This window comes from Aulonocara stuartgranti, assembly GCF_965226115.1.
Source record: "Aulonocara stuartgranti genome assembly, chromosome: 3".
Lineage (NCBI taxonomy): Eukaryota > Metazoa > Chordata > Actinopteri > Cichliformes > Cichlidae > Aulonocara > Aulonocara stuartgranti.
Genome location: NC_138941.1, coordinates 43,378,352 through 43,386,226, shown reverse-complemented (window position 1 = coordinate 43,386,226; position 7,875 = coordinate 43,378,352). Strand labels below are relative to the sequence as shown.

The following is a 7,875-nucleotide window of genomic DNA, read 5'->3' as shown; positions in this document are numbered from 1 at the left end:
GTGTGTGACGATCGACAATTTACGCCAGTGTCCTGTTATAGTTTAGATAGCAAGGAGCAGACGACCGAGTTTATTAAACTCCACCGACACACCGGTGACGCAAATCTGAAGGCTAGACCGTCCCATTTCACAGCCTCGCACTTCCGGCCTTCTCTTCGGTCTTCGAAGGACCCGGCCCACGTAGACCGCAAAGGCCGGGTCCTCCGAAGGATGTGCTACCCGATCCGTACCGGAAACCCGATCGGTACCCCGCATGCGCAAATCTTACGTCACTTCCTCTCTTTGCCAACATTGCCACATTCAATATATTTGAATGATACGGTTAGCGCCCAGTTATCTCCTAGCATTTCTCAACAGCTCTGCCTCCTTTTCGACTACCGGGACATTTAAACAATGGATAATTCATATATAAACAAATTTATGCTTTTCTCCTCAACAGAGAGCGTTCCCTGATTGAACAACAGCGCCGTAAAATAAGAAGAATGGCGCCTAATTACAGAGTTAGTAATACAGACTTTGTAACATGTCACGTGAAGATTCATCAGCCAGATGAAGTGTTTACTGACAATTGACAGTGATAGCGGACATCATCATCACTATTCCAATCAATCCTCTCCACACAGACAAGCATTAAACACACTCAACTATCACTAAATCAAATTTAACACACGTTTGTAATGATGCTAATTCGGTTTACAATAGGGTTCATTCGCTCGGTCAGCAGGTGGCAGTATCCTCGTACACTGGGGAGTAAACTGCCATTAAACGAACAGAAGAAGAAGAAAACCCCTGCACATGCGCGGTACGGATCGGGTAGACCCGATTTGTACGGTCCGACTTTGCACATGCGCAGTAAGGATCGGTGAGTCCTGATCCATAACTATCTTTTTATTTTTCGTTTTTGTCTACATTATATTGAAATGATTGATTATTGCAAACATTTTAAGAGATACTTATTATTCTTAACATCTTAACAGATACTCTGACCTGTAACTATCGTAAAACGCTTCGACCGGAAGTAGACACCTTTCGCGCATGCCGGGTACCAATCGGGTTTCCGGTACGGATCGGGTAGTGACAGCCACATCCTTAAAATTCAGTGAAATGAAGGACGCATTTGAGGGCCGCATTTCGAGCAGCTTTTGAATTGGGACAGCCTTCGTCACGTCGCTGTGACGTAATTGGCCTTAAAATGCGGCTTTTAAGGCTGCAGACCCTGAATTGGGATACAGCCTCTGTCTCATCATTTCCCTGTTTTGCGGTAAAACTATATTAAAACATTGTAAAATATTGATAAGAAACACAGCTAAATGTGGGGGTATAAATCAGTGGGTAAACCCTGTTATTTGTTACGTTTTATAAAGTAGAAGGACTGGAAAAATGCCGAAGCCTAGCCAGCCGCGGGCACCATTTTGGTTTCATTTTGCACTTATTTCAGGACGTTTAGCTGAATAAGCTCCCTGTTGTATCCTGATATTGTGAATATGAATGTTAATATGTTGTTGGCAGTGAAGAATGACTGTTTACTAGTTCCAAAAAGTGATTTTGAGAATGTTAAAGCTAAAGCTAAGCCTGCCAGCATACACATGCCTCTTTCATGTATTTGTGAGCTACTAAGCTAAATTGGTTTAAGACCAAGCACTGGTATGGTGGTTAAAACAATCAGAATACATAGGTGTTTGGGTTAAAAGTTAAATAGAGGTAAAAATGTATTTGAACATGCATTTCATATTGTTTGAATTGTCATCCAGAGAGAATAGCTGAGTAGATGATTTAAAGGTTGCTACACATGAAGTATTTTTGTTTTCCATGTAAAGATCGTGGTATCGCAGCTTGAACATACAGACGGTTGTATTCTTATTTCTGTTGCATATGGAGAATGTTGGTGCTGCAAATTGAAAATACATGTGATTGTATAAATAAATATGGCAGAAGCGAGGCAAAGAGAAACTTCACCAGTCGTCTCTGTCTCATCATTTCCCTGTTTTGCAGGAACATTTAATCTGTTTTACCGTCCCAAACACTGGGTCGGTTACACAGGCTTGTTTGCACAACAAGGCTAAATAATTATATAAACTTTTCTCAATCTAAATAATGTACTTTGGTAGAATTAAAAAATAAGTGTAGTGCAGGTCTATGATTATTTTTAGTGCTACTATCATCTAGTTCTGACTCTGGTTCTGTCTTGGTTAAGTCCTCAGTAGTCCTGATTTTGAACTGTTGTAGTCCTGTTTTAATTCCGGATCAGTTCTGGGTCTGGTTGAATTGGGGTTTAGTCCTCGTGTCTTGATACAGCCCCGACTTTGTTCTGCCTAGCTGCTTAATTAAAAAACTAGTTTAAGGTGTCCTGCATATTTGATATATATTTTTCCCTATATGAAGTCATTCTTTTTTGAACAAAACTCAAAACAGAGCCTATTAATCTTTCAGTCATTTCAACCCCCCCCCCCCCCCCAAAAAAAAAAAAAAAAAAAAAAAAAATCCCACATGCATACTATCCTTTAGGGCTAAGCCCCGGGTGTATCAAATGTCTTCCTCTGCCTCTGCCCAAAACGCCTGAAGATTTGCAATATAAAAGGGAGGATATATAAAAAATTGAGTAGGCTAGGCTCAAAAACTTTTTTGGACTTATTTAGTATACACTGTTAAAAAAAACATCTTAAAAAAACGGTAATATTCCGGCAGCTGGGGTGCCAAAATACTACCATAAAATAAAAGAAAATAACTTTCTCATGAAAATACAGTTATTTTCAGTAATGAAAATAGAGTTTGTTGCGCTAATTTTACATGGGATTCTGCCTTTTCCAAGTGCTTTTAGACATCAAATTAGGAACATTTTTACATGATCAAACAATGAAATTACCTATAAACAAGGTCAATGAATGTGGCAATAGGGATCATAATACGTAAATGTACAGAAATATACAGTTAACAGTTGGTTTAAATAATAATGTATGCCCTGGGACAGACTGACAGAGGCAAGGCTGCCATATCGCACCATTGGCCCCTCTGGCCATCACCAGTAGGCTGTAGGTGAAGAGTCTTGACCACGGACACAATACCGAGAGTGTCCGAGCCAGGGATCGAAACGGCAACCTTCTGATCACAAGGCAAACTGCCAACTCTTGAGCCACGATCACCCTAAATAGCAATGATAATAATACTTATGTGATGTAACACAAGCTTATAGGAATCATGTTATATACTTTTCCATAGCATTACATTTGAATTCAACAGTTCAATCTTTCAAATAACAGACAGATATTTGTGAAACCATGATACATTTGTGAATGTATTTTAACAATCTAAATATGCATATGTACAGACAGATACATTTAATAATCGTGAAAATTATGTTTTATTACATTACAGTGATTTAACGATAATTTACATTCAAAATGTGAAGTCAAAGTCTATTTACGTAGCTTTAATGATATTCTAGAAGAACAGAACAAAACTGTAAAATGCACAGTAAAATACTTTTATATTACGGTGTTTTCCTACAGTGCAGCCATACCCACGACCTTGTGGTTGTTAGTTCACATTCATTGGCCGATGCTTAGCGTCATGTTATTATGTGTCCCAACATCCAATGGCATGTCACACTGTTTTCATGGCCACACCCTCACCCCAGGTGCAGAGGCCTATTTCTGTTCAGGAATGTTGTGAATACTTTTGAGATTTATATTAATTGCAATTCCTACCTCTACATTTATTTTTAAAAATATATAATTAGCACAGTGTGGCCGTGCAATGTTTTATGTTTTTTTTAGTTTTTATTCCTATTAATTATATTTTCACTTGTTACCTCTGAATTATTGAATCAGACCTAGATGACTTTAAATTTTCAGCAAAATTATAATTCAATTACTCCTTTAATTATTGATTATTCTCATTAATTTTCGATCATTTTATATATTTTTCCATAGTATTACACTTGAATTTAAGAGATCATTCTCTCACATAAGAGACAAATATTTGTGAAATCATGATACATTTCTGAATGTATTTTTACAATCTAAATATGCATATGTACAAAAAAATATATTTAAAAAACAAGTAAATTGTGTTTTACTATATTTACAGTGATGTTATGTTATTTTACCTTTGACATGTAAAATCACAGTCTACTTATGTAAATTTCATGATATTCTAGAAAGACAGTACAAAACAGTAAAATATACAGTAAGATACTTTGACATTACTATTTTTTGGAACAGTGTAGTTCATATTTAAAGCTGATGTTGTATTACATTCTGTTCATGTTAAATCTGTTTCCATTTAACTCTAAATCTGAAAAAACAGAGTCTGTTTTCCCCCACTGCTGTTCCACTGTCATACGAATACAATGAAATGTAATGACTGCTAGATATTGAAAGCTGAGGTTTTTCTGGGAAAAAAAGCATTCACTTATAGTATGATTTCTGACACTTTTATAGGCAAGCTTATGATACTTTTCTAAAAAAAACAGGGGGGGGGGGGGGGGGGGGTCTGTCACAGGACTGTTTTTTGTTATGGTTTTTTTTTTGTTTGTTTTTTTGCCTGTCACGTTCAGCACTGTAGCAATCACAATTTTTGCCTGATACTTTTCTAAAGGAGAGTTTTCATCAGTTCTCACAGTGTGGTATTTTTCCCAGCGCAGGTAGATCATATAAAAATGTGCAGTCCACACAGAGAACAAGTGCAGTGCTACAAAGGCACATGTAACACAGTAAGGGGAATTGTTGAAAAGAATATATCAATGGGCCAATAGGCTCGACTATAGGAGCACAGGGGTGTATTCAAATGAGACACAGAGACAAGAATGTAACTCAAAAGAACCAGCCAACTTTAGTGACATAAACCATAAGGTTGACAAGCACAGGTTAAAGACACTTTACAATGGTAGAAAGGAAACTTACAAAAATTAAAAGAAAAGTAAAACACAAACTACTAAAGCAATGACTTGGCCAAGTGTTATTTTTGGTTTTCAATGTTCGGGTTTCAATGCTCGGGTGCACCCTAGTAACCTGACTCCTTAACTCTTATAGAACAGATTACACAAATCCAATGTACATTCAAATGAAAATCTCACACTCTTTTCACATGTGGAGAATGCTCTACACAACAGCTCATTATTTAAAGTCCCAAATAAACAATGTCCAAGGGGTAAAGTCCAAAAAATTCCCAGGGTGTGAAAGAGAATAGGGATGAAAGAATGTCAGTCAGTGGTCTTATGTATAACCAGCTGTGCGTGAAAGTGTGAGTGATACAGTCCTACCACACCGCAAGGTGCAGCAGATCATCAAGTGGAAAAGAAGCGAATCTCAGTCTCTCTAAGTCCAGGTGGGAAGGCTCGCCATCTATTTCACTGGAGGAATCCTATTTCACTGGAGGAATCCACCTCAGGAACAATTCAGCATACAAAAAAAACCTGACCTGTCAACAGACAGGGTCAGAAGAGCAATTCAAATATTAATTATGCTGTTCTAGCTATAATTCACAACTTAGGATTTTGTTTAAATCACATTCAACATAAATTTGCAATAAAAATACTCAATTTTGCAAAAATAAAACATCTCTCTTACACAAACTATGCATTAAACCAAGTAAAGTCAGTGCATATGCATATATGTCGCATATGCGGCAATTATTAATCAAACAATTGAGATTAATTCAGTTTCTCAACGATAAAATGTGAAACAGACATGAACTAACTGAGACATACAACATGTGCTCACCGATCTCAGCGCATCACGGCCGAAGACAATGGCATAGTGTCTCTCGGTCGGAAAATGCAGGGCTCTAAATAACGTAACAGGACATGTTTTCTCTTTAATAACCGTAATACGACATGAAGGAAAAATAAACATAAGTTGCGCTTCAAGTGTTACCTTACTTCTGGAAGCAGATTGAGATGAACTTCCAGGCAGTTGATAGCAACCAGAGCTAACAAAGGCTAACAGTTTAGCTCCACGCGGTACTTTTTAAAGTCACCAGAAAAATGCAGCATTTGCCTGTTTACTCACTGCGGCTACTTCTAACATGAAAGTTAGCTGATAACCAGTGAACTTATGTGCAACACAGTTGGTTGCAACTTATATCTAATACTTTTTTCCAGCTCAAAAGCTTCAGTCTCTCTTTTCTCCTGCCAGCACGCGACTACCTCCACACATAGCAGCGAACACAGAGCACGTAGGTGGGACATACAGCGGCAGGCTGCTCTCCCATTGGTCAAAACATACTGGGACCTGTGCATTTCGATTGGTTGGGCAGGCTGTCCATCTCTCCTCATATCAGTCCTTAAAGTGGTACCCCCATTTTATGTGGGTTACACCCTCCCCTCTTGATGGTATGCCCGTCCCTGGGCATCTGCAGGGTGGCACTGAGTTACACTGCTTTGACCTTTCCAACATAATTACTAGTTGGATCTTCAAATCCATTTAAAGAGCTAGTCAATGCCTCACTTAGGCCTTGAAAAAGAGAATTCACCACCGTTATCAGAGGATTCCCAAGTGTCACATAATGCAGTCTCTTGGGCTTTGCTTGCAATCTGTTAGAACGACGAAGAGATGGCTCAGTATCTTGAAGTCCATTATTCTGGATCATCACAGGTTCAGGCTGTTCAGTAACAGGTCTGTTCACATCACTTAATCCTTCTTCACATGCTGCATCAGAGCTCATCCCATCATCTTGAGGAGCTTCCTCAGACTGCTGCAATTCTGAACTTTGAGGAAGTCCTTTGGCTGAGTCAAGCCCATGCAGTATGTTTGCTTCAGGTGAGTTGTCACGGTCAGGTGAGTTGCCATGGTCAGGTACATCCTGAATCATTCCTTCACCTTCCTCTACAAGGGATTCAGTGGCAGGAGGATCAGGTGGAAGTGAAACTGTAGGCACCTCTGGTTCTGCTGATCTTCTGACCACACAAGGAGGTTTACTCAACTTGTGAGTTTCATGTACTGGGACATATACGTCGGACTTTGATGTAATGAGAGGGCGAAATGTCCAATCAGATACATCATCCATATCAGAGGGAATTTCATCTTCCCCCTCGACAACAGAACACTGCCTTGTTCTGGGTCTCCTGTTTGGATGGGTTTTGACTGTCTCGGGTTCTGCAGCTGCTGACAGAAATCCACATGGGAGAAGCAAGTCACGATGTAGAGTCCGCACAGGTCCATCTTTACCCTCAGGTTTAACTGTGTAGACCGGCATTTCTCCAGCTCGCTTAAGGACAATGTAAACATCCGTTTCCCACTTATCTGCCAGCTTATGTTTTCCACGCAGCTTCACATTTCGTACAAGAACTCTGTCTCCACTCTGCAATGTTGATTCAACCACTCGTCGGTCAAATCTGGCTTTGTTGCGACCTGCATTCTTTTGTGCATTATTGGTGGCAATCCGGTAGCTTTCTTCCAAACGAGATTTTAGGTTACCGACGTACTGGGAATGAGTCTGCTTAGTAGCATTAGTGGGCAACCTAAAGATTAAGTCAATGGTCAGTCTTGGTTGCCTCCCAAACATCAATTCATAGGGGGAAAATCCAGTCACGTCACTCTTCGTACAATTATAAGCATGTACCAGAGACTTGACGAAGTCTCTCCAGTGGAGTTTATCTGACCGATCCAGTGTCCCAAGCATCTGGAGAAGAGTGCGGTTGAATCTCTCAACCGGATTCCCTCTAGGGTGGTAGGGGGTTGTACGCACTTTCTTCATGCCAGTAAGTTCACAGAGTTCCTTGATGGTCTTTGATTCAAAGTCAGGACCCTGATCACTAAGAAGCTTTTCGGGAAAACCATAATGGACAATGAAGTTGTCCCAGAGACACTTTGCTACAGTCTGTGCTCGTTGATTTGGAGTTGGCACTGCCACAGCATACTTTGTGAAATGGTCAGT

General features: G+C 39.6%; 1 long non-coding RNA gene across 1 annotated transcript; it reads right to left on the bottom strand.

Moving 5' to 3' along the window:
• Positions 1–4,807: 4,807 nt before the first annotated feature.
• On the bottom strand, positions 4,808–7,471 carry LOC309702156. The gene is made up of 2 exons (XR_014275391.1): positions 5,721–7,471; positions 4,808–5,418 (listed from the first exon to the last, which is right to left on the bottom strand). It is a non-coding gene; the product is annotated as an uncharacterized lncRNA (long non-coding RNA).
• Positions 7,472–7,875: the final 404 nt, after the last annotated feature.